The sequence below is a fragment of the Podarcis vaucheri genome (assembly GCF_965113315.1).
Source record: "Podarcis vaucheri genome assembly, chromosome: W".
In the NCBI taxonomy this organism is placed as follows: Eukaryota; Metazoa; Chordata; class Lepidosauria; order Squamata; family Lacertidae; genus Podarcis; species Podarcis vaucheri.
In genome coordinates, this window is record NC_138757.1 from 712,239 (window position 1) to 727,129 (window position 14,891).

The 14,891-nt window shown below is 44.1% G+C and overlaps 1 protein-coding gene across 1 annotated transcript in view; it reads left to right on the forward strand.

Moving 5' to 3' along the window:
* Positions 1-4,049: 4,049 nt before the first annotated feature.
* LOC309523387 (putative helicase senataxin) overlaps positions 4,050-14,891 on the forward strand; it is a gene marked incomplete at its 3' end in the record, with an annotated part of 60,354 nt that continues 49,512 nt past the window's right edge. Inside the window, exon 1 of the mRNA XM_082207161.1 lies at positions 4,050-4,225. The remainder of the gene's footprint in view (positions 4,226-14,891) is intronic.

Here is a 14,891-nt window from a genome sequence, read left to right on the forward strand (position 1 = left end):
TACGGACTGTCTCAGCAGTAAGAAGAAATTCGTTTGGACTGAGGAGGCAGAGCGAGCTTTTGAGGAACTAAAAAGGGCCTTCGCCTCGGAAGAACAACTCCTGCATGTGGATTTACAAAAACCGATGAGAGTAGAAACTGACGCATCAGACAGAGCAATCGGGGCGGTGCTTCTGCAGCCAGGGAAGGAGGAGTCAGAGTGGAGACCGTGTGCCTTTTTTTCGCGAAAGCTGAACAAATCCGAGAGGAACTACACGGTGTATGACCGAGAACTACTCACCATTCATGAGGCTTTCCGGAGATGGAGGCACCTGCTAATTGGCGCACAACATAAGGTGCAAGTGTGCACTGACCACAAGAACCTAGAGTATTGGAGAACGGCACGAGTGCTCAACCAACGGCAAGTGAGATGGGCCCAGGAGTTCTCCAAATTTAACTTTGAGATTTGTTACGTGCCAGGCCCAGAGAACATTAGGGCGGACGCTCTCTCACGCAAACCTGAATATTTGGAGGGGGAGGGAGCACCCGAAGAGAGACATGTCATTCCAGAGGACCGCTGGGTGTGTGGGGCGGCATTGGTGGGGCAAAGAGAACTGGTAGAGGGAACGGAGAATGATGAATACGCCCAGGACAAACTCAGGGGTCTCAGGAGGGAGGGAGACAAACCCGGAGGTTTTGAGGAGAGAAACGGGTCGTTGTATTACAAGGGAGCGCTGTATATACCTGAAGGAGAGTTGAGGGGGAAGGTACTCAAGCAGCTGCACGATAGCCCCACAGCGGGGCATTTTGGGCAACACAAAACCATGTGGCTGGTTACCAGGGGATTTTGGTGGCCCAAGGTCAGGGAAGATGTGCGGGAGTATGTGAGAGGGTGTGACCAATGCCAGCGAGCCAAAGGGGAAAGGCGGGCGCCGGCAGGGTTATTAGAACCGCTACCCACACCTGAAAGACCATGGGGAGCAGTGTCAATAGATTTCATGACTGATCTGCCAAAGTCCAGAGGGAAAACAGCCATCATGGTTGTGGTAGACCTGTTAACCAAAATGGGCCACTTTATAGCCTGCTCACATGCTGTCACGGCAGAAGAAACAGCGAAATTGTTTGTAGAAAATGTGTTTAGGTTGCATGGCGCCCCCTTGAGGGTGGTTGCAGACCGAGGGAAACAATTTACTTCCAGGTTCTGGAGGAAGCTCATGAGCTTACTGCATGTAGAGGTCAATTTTTCGACTGCCCGGCATCCTGAAACCAACGGGCAGGCGGAAAGAGCCAATGGCATCCTCCAGCAATATCTGAGGTGTTATGTCAATGACAGAGAGAATGATTGGGTGGAGAAGCTGGCGTTGGCGGAATTTGCCTACAACAATGCGGAGAACGTGTCCACAGGGATGAGCCCCTTTTTGGCTAATTACGGGTGCCATCCCAGGGCTTTCCCAGGGGGGGAAGGGGAGAGATGGAGCGTCCCTGCTGCCGAACAGTTCGTAGAAGAAATGGAAGCGATCCATCGTCAGCTCCAACTCAACTTAGACAGGGCCAAGGAGGAGTATAAGAGGCAGGCAGACAAAAACACAAGGGAAGGTGAAACCATTAGGGTGGGGGACCAGGTGTGGCTGTCAACCCAAGGGTTACCATTCAAAGGGGGTTGTAAGAAGTTAAGACCCAAAAGATTGGGCCCATTTGAAGTCACGCAACAGGTCAACCCAGTGGCTTTCAGACTCCGGTTACCGAACCACATGAAGCTGCACCCAGTTTTCCACAGGTCGTTGCTGTCACCGTATAAAGGGGACAGAGAAGGGAGGTTCACACGGGGACCAGCAATGGAGGAAAGGGAACACAGCAACCATGTGGCGGAGATCCTTGATTCCAGGTGGAAGGGAGATAAAGTGGAGTATTTGGTAATGTGGGAAGGGGAACCGGAGTCAGAAAACACCTGGGTCATGGCAGAGGATGTCAATGACGAGGTCTTAATAGAAACTTTTCATCAGAGGTTCCCACGTAAACCTCAGCCTGTAGCAAGGTTCCGGAGGGAATACTTTGCAACCACAGATGAGGAAGAGGAGTTGGAGGGGTTCACAGATTCCGAGGAGGAGGAGGATTCAGCGACCCGGAACGGCAACCGATGGAGGGAAATGTTCGAGACGTCTGAAGATGAAGAGGATTCTTTTCGGGGTTTTACATCCTCACCGCCCAGAGGAGAGGGAACGGGAGGGGGTGAAGGGGGCCCTGGAGGGGAGGTGGATGTCAGGGAACTGCCATCGGAGGGACAGGTGGTGGAAGGGCTCAGGGAGGAAGGAAGAGACCCAGCAGCTGAAGCAGGAACCAGCAGGGGGAGAGGTGGGTCTCTGAGGGAAAGCGAGCAAGAGGGAGGACTCAGGGAAACATCCAGCGAGAACAGTGGGGAGGTTTCTGGACCTCCCATAGGGAGACCCACTCCTCGCCGGAAACTGTCACGCCGCGAGTCCAGAAGACGTGTTTCCGTTAAGGAGCTTTTATGTTGGAAGCGATTCCGAAAGCAACCACTGTCGGAATCTACCAGTGACTAGAGGAGCCATGTCTGAGGGGCTCCGTCACAGACAGAGGTTTGTGGACTTGAACAAACTCTGAGGGACTACGATTTTACGCACAAGCAGCTCATCATCCTTTCACAATAGCTAAAGCTGAAGTTTGCGCATCCCATTTCTTGTGATCTTGTGGAATTTATTTATCACTTCAAATTTCTAAACTGCTTCTCCTCTCCAAAAGGAAACCGGGAAGCTAACAACCATCAAACTGCTACATGTAAAAACCTGGAAGACATCAACTGAACTACAGGAAGCTATAGCTGTTAATGCATTCACTCTAAAACTTCCCTAAACTGCATTTCAAAGGCCTTGAGAAATAATAATAAAAAGTGTTAACAATCTTCCTGGGTGCAACTATAGTATGAGACTGCCCAATTTCCCCTGGGAACATAGGAGGGTTGTGCATATATTATCTTCAAGCATTGGCAGATTCCTTGTTCATTTTCTCGGTAGTGGTACCCGCCCTGTGGAACGCCCTCCCACAAGATGTTAACGGAAAAAACAACTACCAGACTTTTAGAAGACATCTGAAGGCAGCCCTCTTTAGGGAAGCTTTTGATGTTTAACAGACCACTGTCTTTTAATACTTTGTTGGAAGCCGCCCAGAGTGGCTGGGGAAACCCAGCCAGATGGGCGGGGTATAAATAATAAATAATAATAATAATAATAATAATAATAATAATAATAATAATAATAATAATTATTATTATTATTATTATTATTGCAACTGCTTTGGATTACAACCATTTTGGATTACAACCACGTCAAACCCGGAACCTGTTTTGGTTTACAACCAGACCTCCAGAACGGATTATGGTTGTAAACCAAGGTACCACTGTATTGGTAGCTCTTGTATGTACAAGTATGGGTTTGTGTATGGGAGCTTCTCCCTGAGATAACTTGGGAAGGGCTGTAGCTCAGTGGTGGACCATCTACTTTGAATTTAAACAGTCCCAGAGTCAGTTCTCAGTATCTCCAGGTAGGGCTGGGTGTTGTCCTCTGTAGGAAACCCTGGAGAGCTGGTGCCAGTCAGTGCAGACAATATTGTGTTAGATGGAACACAACGGTCCAACAGGAGGCAATGATGGCCACCAAATCAGATGGCTTTAAAAGAGGTTTGGGCAAATTCAAGGAGCATAATGCCGTCAATGACTACTAGCTATGACAGCTATGCTCTGCCTCCATGGTTGGAGGCAATAATACTTCTGAATGCCAGTTTCTGGAAACAGCAGGAGGGGAGAGTGCAGTTGTGCTTGGGTGTTGCTTGTCAGTCTCCCACAGGCATCTGGTTGGCAACTGAGAACAGGGTGCTGGACTAGATGGGTGATTGGCCTGATATGTCAGGCTCATCTGTGTTCTTTTGTGTGGCTCGATATAAAGCAGCTTTCTATGTTGTTGAACTTTACTCAGAACATTTCTGTGTTCGTGTTTTCAAATAATTACAAATAATTATTTCTCTTTCTCTTTTTTATTTTTGTGTTTATCTGCAGAATGGGTGCATGTCGTTGGTGCACCTCTGATGATTCAGTCGTCAACCTGCTAAAAAGTTATGCTTCCTCTACATTGCCTGCAAATGAATTTGCTTCAGCCAATAATGATCTCTGTTACTGCATAGAGTGTGTGGATGAGTACCATAAAGCAAAGGATGAGTTGCCATCCTTCCATGAGGTAATTTGCTTTGATTGATAGCCCACTATATCCTGGCTGTGTTGGGGCTGGCTGATGACAGAGACAGTCATAGCAGATTTGGGCAGGCAGAAGGCCAGTAGTTATTTGATAGCTTCAGGGGTGGGTAGCTTGATTCAGCTGGTGGTAGAGGTTGCTCACCTGAAGTCGCAGTGATGTCATCAGGTGTCTCATTCCCCCCTCCCCTATGTGATGTGCAGCACTTTGAAGCAGCAGCAGCAACAAAATATTGGGGGTGCCAAACAAATCTCTTCCTTACCTTCCTCCCGCCTGCTGAAATCTGCTTTGGGCTGTAAAGTGGGTGGTAGCCACCCTGGTGTATGATCCTAAGAACTGGCTTAAAATAAGATCTCCAATTAAAAAAAGACAGCCCACATGACTGCCCCCTGGAGAGCTGATGGTCAAGCAGAGCAGGCAATACTTGGATAAATGGGCCAGTGATACAAAGCTGGTTTATATGTAAGAAATAGGGGGAACTTCCGGAGGTGGCGCGAAACAGCAATGGCGGTCCTCTTCGGTCTCTGAAGAGGGGCTCCGCGGAAAAGGGACGTCCGCTGCGGCACAGCGACGACCCATCAAGAAAAACCACGGGTAGAGTGAGCCCGTGGCCGTGGGACTCGGCGGGCACCAGGAGCGACCCCAGAAGCTGGGAAGGAGCCTCGTAAGAGGTTCCGGAACGTGAAAGGGGAAGCGGTGCTGTGAGTTCATCGCTCTTTCTGCGGAAGCGAAGCCGCGCGGCTGCTGCTGATGAGCGCTGTCCTTTCTTCCTGGAACATTTGGCTACAGAACTTAACACTTGTGAGTAAGGATTTACAAGTACCCATTTGAGTTTAAATTTTAAAAGAAAATTCGGCTGAAAACGGGAGGTGAAAACAGGAAGTCCGCCTTCCGACTTTGCTAAGATCAAAGCAAAAGACCTTTGCAAGCTGAGAGCGCTGTGAAAAGGATGTTAAAAGGAAGCTGTTAGAACTGTGCAAATTGGAACTTATTTATTTGAAAGGGGAGAAAGATTAGGAGGCTGGGAAGTGACTGATTTGAACGGAAACTTTTCCTCTTCTTTACTAACTGGATTACAAAATAACCAAATGCTGGGGCTGCCAGGACAATAGGAACTGTCAAACTGCAGAAATTGTAACTAAAAGTGGACTTGCTACTGTTAAGCATGATTGGATATAAATAAGAAAGAAACTGTTTCTTGCACCTATTATTGAAACTTTGTTGGCACTTTGGGAAAGCTTTTCAAGCATAAAGGGACACTGAAGGTACCTCTTTAATTTCTTCATTTTGGGCTTCTGCTTAAGGGTGGAAAATTTTATTTTCTCACTGATCTACAGGGAAGCTCCCTCTAGTGGATCTAGGACTAACTAATCTCTGGGAACTGCTTTTTATTTGGACTATCTTCTCGGTATTTGTTTTCTTTTTCCTGGACTATTTTCCCATGGGACTTACAATTTGACCTTGACGCATAGACAGCTGTGGAATGAGTGGCACAAGGAAAAGGGCAGCTAAAACAAAAGCAGAACAGTTACTGCTACAAACAACATTGCCTGTACAGCCTGTACAGTCACGCAGATCATCTGTCCCTACGGTTTTAACACTGAAAGAAGGACAAGGTGCTCAACCAGCTCAAGAGCCAGCTTTAAAAGATATGGCTTCAGGAGGGGTTGACCCAGTTTCTCAGAAAATTTTGGACCAGCTTGCTGCTTTAAACACGAAGTTTGACCAAGTTACAACTACTATCAACAAGCTGACTGACCAAGTTTCCCAAAACACACAAGTAATTGGGAACCTCCAAACAACAACTCTAGAAAATCGGAAACTGGCTGAACAAGCAAATCAGAAAGCAGAGGAGGCCAATAAGAAGGTAGAGGAAGTAAGAAGGGAAGTAAGGCCACTTTGCAGGCAAATCAGTGAACAGCAGGCCTATCTGTCTATGGTGGAATTGAAAAATCGGGAAAATAATCTTAGGTTACGCTCAATTCCAGAACTTGAACAAGACAATTTGATTGGCTTTCTGACATCAGAATTATCAAAGTTCTGGGCTATAGAAGAAGATAAGGACTTTAAAATTGTCACCGCTTTCAGATTGGGAAGAGTGGTGAGGAAGGACAGAGCTAGAGATTGCCTGATCATTTTGAGATCTAGGCAAGAAAGTGACAAAATACTTGGCCTACACTTCAAAAAAGCACTGGTGATTCAAGGTAAAAAAGCAGAAATCTACAGAGACATCCCGAAACAACTACTGGACTTAAGAACTATATATAAGGATCTAGCAGGACTACTTAGAAACAACACAATCCCTTATAGGTGGGAATTCCCTCAAGGACTATCTTTTACCATCAAAGGGAAAAAGATAAAAATCAGAACAGCAGAAGACCAAACAAAATTTTTGAACGACTACGGAGAGGACCTTCGGAAGGGAGTAGCAGGAGCCGGGCCAGCACCTCTACCTGAACCAACACCTGTTCTACCATCGGGTTTGGACGAAGAAGACACACCTCAAGAGGACTCTTAAATTGATCCAGGATGTCTCTGCAACTTCTAAGCTGGAATATAAATGGCGGGAACTCTCCGGAAAAGAGAAGGAGGATCTTTCACATATTGAAAAAAGAAAAATTGGACATTATCTGTTTGCAGGAAACTCATGTGACTAGGCTCCACCGGAAAGTATTAATCAACAAAAGACTAGGCCAAGAATTTATTTCATCAGATAAAGTTAAGAAAAGAGGTGTTGTGATTTATGCAAAGGAGAACCTGTCACCGAAATTTTTATTTAAAGATGAGCAAGGAAGAATTTTGGCAATTGAGATACAAACACAAGGAGAAAAGTTTTTGATAGTAGGAATTTATGCACCAAATGAAGGGAAGTCAGAATTTTACAAGAAGTTGCATGAGATATTGCTGGATTATTTGGACTATTCTAACATCTTCTTGATGGGAGATATGAATGGGGTGGTCTCTACTTATATGGACAAGTCGCAAAACCAAAATCTAACCAAAGATGGCAGGCTACCTAAGACCTTTTTTGAACTGACTGACAGTATGGATTTGATTGACATCTGGAGGACAAAGAAGCCCCTAGGTAACGAAGGAACATTCTTTTCTGAAGCTCATTTGTCATGGACAAGAATAGACCAAATTTGGACATCTAGAGGACTGGCACCTAAGACTGTTAAAGTGGAAATCTGCCCAAAAACCTGCTCCGACCATAACGCTTTGAAAGTGGAATTGAGACTTACTTCAGCCGGTTCCTTCAGATGGAGAATGAATGACACTCTGCTAAGAGACCAAGAGATTGTTAAAAAGGCCCAAAAAACTTTAAAAGACTATTTTGAAATAAATTTGAACACTTCGGTGGAAAAGAGAATAATCTGGGACGCAAGTAAAGCTGTAATGAGAGGGTTTCTGATACAACAGAATACGATCAAGAAAAAACTCTGGAATGGAAAAAAGGATAAGATATTAGAGAAGATAAGAGATGGAGAGGAATAATTGAGATTAAAACCAAAATCTAAAGAGATTCTCAGAGAAATTAAGTTCTATCAAGCACAATATGCGAAATTAATAAATCAAGAAGTGGAATGGAAAATCAAACAAATGAAACAAAGATCTTTTGAATCGGCGAATAAATGTGGAAAACTGCTAGCATGGCAGTTGAAAAGGAGACAAAAATTGAACTTTGTTACCAATCTGGAAGTTGAGGGGAAAAATATACAGAAACCGGAAGAAATAAGAAAGTGTTTCCAGAAATATTTCAAAAAACTTTACACGCAAGGGCCTCAGGAAGTGACTGAGATAGACCAGTTTCTAAAAGCCAATGGATTACCAAAACTATCTCAAGAAAAGAGGACAATCTTAAATTATCGAATAACACAACAGGAAATTGAGAGTGCCATCCAGAATATGCAACTTGGTAAATCTCCAGGCCCAGATGGACTTACCTCCAAGTATTATAAGACTTTAAAAGACTAATTGACACAGCCACTAATGGAGGTTTGCAACCAGATTATGGAGGGGAAGAAGACAACGGAAACGTGGAAAGAAGCTTTCATCACTTTGATTCCTAAATTGGAAGCTGAAAAGACTCAATTAAAGAACTACCGTCCCATCTCACTCCTAAATGTGGATTATAAAATCTTTGCAGACATTTTGGCTAGCAGGCTTAAAAGAGTGCTAAATGAAGTAATTCACAAGGACCAGGCAGGCTTTCTCCCAGGCAGACATTTGTTTGATAACACTAGGAACATCATTGACATTTTGGAACTTTTGCAAACAAACATCAATACAAAAGCAGTGTTAATTTTTATTGACGCGGAGAAAGCCTTTGACAATATTTCCTGGAAGTTTATGAAGAAAAATTTGGAAGGGATGGGAGTGGGACAGGGGTTCGAAAATGGTATAGAAGCAATCTACTCAGAACAAAAAGCTAAATTGATAGTGAACAATGTGGTGACAGATGAGTTTAAAATTGAAAAAGGAACACGACAGGGGTGTCCCTTATCCCCTCTTTTATTTATTTCAGTCCTGGAGGTGCTTTTGAACATGATAAGGGAGGACCGGTTGATAAAAGGAATACATGTCGGAGAGAAACAATATAAACTGAAAGCTTTTGCAGATGACTTGGTTTTAACATTACAGGAGCCAGAATCTAGCACAAAATGAGTTTTAGAATTGATCCAAGAGTTTGGTCGGGTGGCGGGATTCAAGCTGAATAAGCAAAAAACCAAGGTTCTGGTTAAAAACTTGACACCTTTAGAAACAGATGAGTTTCAGAAGGAAACAGAATTAACTGTGGCTAAAAAAGTGAAATACCTGGGGATTAATTTGTCTTCCAGAAATTTGAATTTGTTTAAGGACAATTATGAAAAATGTTGGTTAGAAGTTAAAAAGGACTTAGAAATTTGGTCAAGACTGAAACTTTCCTTGTTGGGTAGAATTGCAGCAGTAAAAATGAATGTATTGCCAAAGATGCTGTTTTTGTTTCAAGCCCTTCAGATTGTGGACAGAGCTGAATGTTTTGGTAAATGGCAGAAGGATATTTCGAAGTTTGTTTGGCAGGGCAAAAAGCCCCGAATAAAATTTAAAATACTAACTGATGCAAAAGAAAGAGGGGGGTTTGCCCTGCCAGACTTAAGGTTATACTATGAAGCTGCAGCCTTCTGCTGGATGAAAGATTGGTTGTTACTAGAAAACACCGATGTCCTAGATCTAGAAGGGTTTGACAATGCTTTTGGGTGGCATGCATATTTGTGGTACGACAAGGTTAAGATCCATAAAACATTCAAAAACCATATTGTCAGAAAAGCAATATTTATGGTCTGGATAAAATACAAAGACTTATTAGAAAGTAAGACCCCGAGGTGGCTATCACCAGTGGAGGCCAAGGCCCGAAAAAAACCCAATATGGAGACCGCTTGGTTGAAATATGGGGAAATGTTAGAAAAAATAGGCGATAATTGGAGGCTACAGAGCTATGAAAAAGTAAAGCATAAGGTGCAAGACTGGTTTCATTATGCTCAAATTCAAGAGATTTTTAAGTTGGATAAAAAAACAGGATTCCAGGTGGAAAAATCGAAACTAGAGACAGAACTGTTAGAACCAAAGACAAAGGTACTTTCGAGAATGTATAACTTGCTGCTTAAATGGAACACTCAGGATGAGACAGTTAAATCCGCCATGATAAAATGGGCTCAAGACATTGGGTACAGCATTATGTTTGAAGACTGGGAAAGGTTATGGATCACCGGTATGAAATTCACGGCATGTAGTGCCCTGAAAGAAAATATTTTGAAAATGATATACAGGTGGTACATGACCCCAGTCAAACTTGCTAAAATATACCATTTGTCTGATAATAAATGTTGGAAATGTAAGGAGGCAGAAGGGACATTCTTTCACCTCTGGTGGACCTGTCCAAGGGTGAAGGCTTTCTGGGAAATGATTTACAATGAGTTAAAAAAGGTATTTAAGTATACCTTTCCCAAGAAACCAGAGGCCTTCCTTTTGGGCATTGTCGGCCAGAATGTGCCAAAGAAGGATAGAACCTTTTTTTTTGTATGCAACAACAGCAGCAAGAATACTTATCGCAAAGCACTGGAAGACACAAGATTTGCCCACACTGGAAGAGTGGCATATGCAATTGATGGACTATATGGAATTGGACGAAATGACTGGCAGAATCCGGGATTTGGGAGAAGAGACAACGGAGGAGAACTGGAAAAAATTCAAGGACTATCTACAAAAACATTATAAGTTATATGATTGTCAATAATTTGCATGAATTGAAAAATTAAGCTCTAGCAATAAGATTTTGTTTATTGGAAATTAAGATATGATTAGGAGAGGACTAAAGTTTAAAATAATATTGTGTTTAGTTTAAAGTAAAAGTAAATTGATAATAAGTATTTTGAACCCCAAAGTGAACTATTTGAAAGTATTAATAACACACGAAACAAGAGATTAATTTGCTAACATTTTATTGTTAAGAAAGCAGGGTGAGGAAGACGTGGGGAAGTCCAGTAGGTCATGGAAAAACGTAATTGAAAGTTAGATTTCATTTGTTTTTTCTTTTCTTCTTTTTCTTTTGTTGTTTGATATGATATCTGAAAAAAGCAATAAAAATATATTTAAAAAAAAATTATATATGTAAGAAATAGGACCTGTAAAGGTGCCCTTAGGAATGTAAGCACTGCGCAGTTCCAGCTCACTTAGAATAATAATAATAATTTATTATTTATACCCCGCCCATCTGGCTGAGTTTCCCCAGCCACTCGGGGCAGCTCCCAATCGGATATTAAAAACACAATACAGCATTAAACATTAAAAACTTCCCTAAACAGGGCTGCCTTCAGATGTCTTTTCCTTGACCTCTGAAGGGAGGGCGTTCCACAGGGCAGTCACCTCTACTGAGAAGGCCCTCTGCCTGGTTCCCTGTAACCTCACTTCTCACAGTGAGGGAACCGCCAGAAGGCCCTTGGCGTTGGATCTCAGTGTCCGGGCTGGAAACCCAGCCAGATGGGCGGGGTATAAATAATAAATTATTGTTATTATTATTATCGCCCAGTCCTTCCCGGCTAGCTTTTATAAGCCAGGATGGGCAAGGATCCAGGAGACAGGTGGTTGGTTTCACTTGTCCAAGCAGCCTGTCCACATCCTCGGAGGTAACAGATTGGAATTGATCCCATATAACATGACTAGACAGGACTCCAGCACTCTCCCGCCCTGGCCCTGCTCCCACGGTGGAGTCTACCTCCTTCCGAATCTGAGCGACTTTATCTGCAAAAAACTTAGCAAAAGCATTGCAAGAGACCTTGGGGTCCCTACCAGGCCCCGGTGACGAAGGTGGTTTCAATAGATTGCCAACCACCTGAAAGAGTCTCCTGCTGCTGTTTTCTGCAGATGCAATAGAGGCAGTGAAGAAGGTCCTTTTCGCTGTCGCCACTTGGTAGGCTTGACGTTGAGCTCTAACCTGTGTCCGATCCGATTCAGAATGAGTTTTCCGCCACCGGCGCTCTAGCCATCTCAACGATTGTTTCACTGCCCTCAGATCCGGGGAAAACCACAGGGCTGTCTGGGCTCGATGCAATCGGAGAGGGCGCTGTGGAGCCAGGCAGTCGATAGCCCTGGTTAACTCCGCATTCCAACGGGTCACCAGGGAATCAGCTGAAAGGCCATCAACATGGGATAAAACATCCCCTACCACTCACTGGAAGCCATTTGGCTCCATTAAGTGGTGGGAGCGGACCATCCCAATCGGTCCCACCTCCCTGCAGAGGGGAAGGGTCGTGGAGAAGTCCAGTTGCACCAGGAAGTGATCTGACCATTGGCACAGAATAAAAGTGTGGTGTAGCTTTTTCTGGGGGTGATGCACTTGCTCACTTAAACTTAATGGAGGGGAAACACAGGGATTTGGACCAGGGAACAGCAATGTGAAAGGAGGGCAGGGATCTGTGAGTGGACAGAAATCTGTTAATGTTAATACATAACATAGCATACATTTAATATTGTTTCAGTTGTGTGTCACAAGCACATTAGCTATATAGCTTGCTGGGTTCTAGCCAACAATGTTTTCCAGGTAGACCCATTGAAATATATATCTGCCTAAATTAGTCATGCCCATTAATCTAAATCGGACTTCAGTTCAAAGAACACTAGATACTGCATTTTTTTAAAGTTGCACTCATAAGCTGGCTGCAGCAATTATGAAAGTAAATTTTCTGCATTTAACTCACTTTGTAAATAAGTGTTTCCTTGTGTGAAAAATAAAATTGCCTGCAAGTCCTTTTCTTCCCCTTGCAACCCTAATGTTTCTCTGTCTCTGTCTGTCTGTTTGTCTGTCTCTCTCTTCCTCTCTCCCTCTCCTTAAAAAGAAACGCCTGAGTTCCTCTTTGCTCTGAAAACAGAGCTCAAATTAACTGTTGCTGTTTAGACTTTCAAGTGGGAGCAGCTGCTTAGTTTTGTTTTGTCCCAGTCACCCTTGGTGTAACTCAAAATCTGAATTGCACGAAGCATGATCTAACTAATTAAGTCTGCTATACACAAAGCTATTACCAGCTGCAAACTTTGGAGGAGTTTTTTCACCATGCCCAGCTTTTTCCTCTCCTCTGTCTCATTCTTCTGGCATACACATTTTAATACTTATCTAACCCTGAAAAAGAGTTCCGGGGAGTGCCAAGACTTGCTGACTACATTCTGACATTTCAGCTTCTTCTAACAACAAGACTAAACTAATGAATATAAGAAGAGCCTGATGAATCAAGCCAAAGGGGGCCCACCTAGTCCAACATCCTGTTCTCACAGTTAGTTGTGTGAAACCCATCAGCAGGGCCCGAGCACAAGAGCCCCCTACCAGTGGCGGAGCGGAGAGCAGGCGGGGGTGGGGCTGGCATGCGCCACCCGCAGCAGTGTGGTACGCCCAGTGCAGGCGGGGGGGCAGGTGCGATGGCACCCTGCCGGGATCGCGCTGCCGGGGGCAGGGCACTCCCCCCACACTCCTCTTCCTCCACCAGTGCCCCCTACCCTCCTGTAGTTTCCAGCAACTGGTATTCAGAAGCATTACTTCCTCCCAACTGTGGAGACAGATCATAGTCATCATGGCCAGGAGCCATTGATAGCCTTCTCCATGAATTTATCTAATCCTTCTTTTAAAGTCATCCAGGTTGGTGGCAACCACTGCCTCCTGTGAGAGCAAGTTCAATAGTTTAACTATGTGCTGGATGAAGAAGACCTTTCTTTTATTTGTCCTAAATCTTCAAGCATTCAGCTTCATTGGAAGTCCATGAATTCTAGTGTTATCAGAGAGGTAGGAAAACTTTTTTCCATGTCATGCAAACATTTATAAACTCCTACCATGTCACCCCTTACTCGCCTTTTCTTTAAACCAAGAAGTCCCAAACATTGCAACCTTTCTTCACAGGGGAGTCACTCTATTCTTTTCATCATTTTGGTGAAGGTTTCCAAACTTTACAATATCCTTTTTGAGGTGAAGCAACCAGAGCTGTGCACAGTACAGTGGTACCTTGGTTTAAGGTAAAGGTAAAGGTACCCCTGCCCGAACGGGCCAGTCTTGACAGACTCTGGGGTTTGTGCGCCCATCTCACATCTATTGGCCGGGGGCCAGCGCTGTCCGCAGACACTTCCGGGTCACGTGGCCAGCGTGACAAAGCTGCTCTGGCGAGCCAGAGCCGCACACGGTACCTTGGTTTAAGAACAGCTTAATTTATGAACAGCTTGATTAAGAACGCTGCAAACCCAGAAGTAGGTGTTTTGGTTTGTGAACTTTGCTTTGGAAGCAGAACATGTTCCGCTTCCTGTTGAGTGTAAATTGAGTCCCCTGCTGCTATGGGAAAGCACGCCTTGGTTTAAGAACGGACTTCCGGAACGGATTAAGTTCGTAAACCAGGGTACCACTGTATTCGGAATGTGGTTGCTCCATAGATTTGTATTGGTGTGCTTGGAATTTTTTTTCTCTTAATGGACTAACACTTAATGGACTGTGATTGAATTACAAGATGGCCAGGGATATGTTTGTGTGGCTGCTGAATAGACTCCATGTAAGTAAAGTACACAGCACCATTTGCCAGTGCTGAGCTCCATTCTGTCTTGACCCTTCCATTTGCAGCATTTTTGTGTTGGCACAGCTTTTAAATTTCATTTCTTATTTAAAAATGTCTTCTCTGCCTTTGAAATTGTTACAAAGGAAGCTGTCTTGTAGATAATTAGACCACTGGTCAATATAGCTTAGTATTGAGAGTCTCTCCCAGCCCTGCCTGGAGATGCCTGGGATTGAACCTGGGACCTTATGCATGCAAATCAGGTGCTCTGAGCTGCAGCCCTTCTCCTTACAGCCCCTGCTGGGAATCTGAGGTGAGAGACCCACATAGCCCATAGTTGCCCCCAGTTCCAGTCACCACCACACAGAGGCAGCTGAAAGTCCAAAAAGTTTACTGGTGCAGACGATATTACAGTTCTGGACAGTGCTATATACATACAGCTTGTAGGCTTTCCGGATACTATTGATGTCTGGCAACTTTAACCTGTTGCAGGATCTTAGCCAGACCCAGTTGAATATAGCAGAGCATATAGGTGGTATAGAGGTGAATTCTAAATACATTACTTCTAAATACATTACTTCTGGTAAATCAGCCAC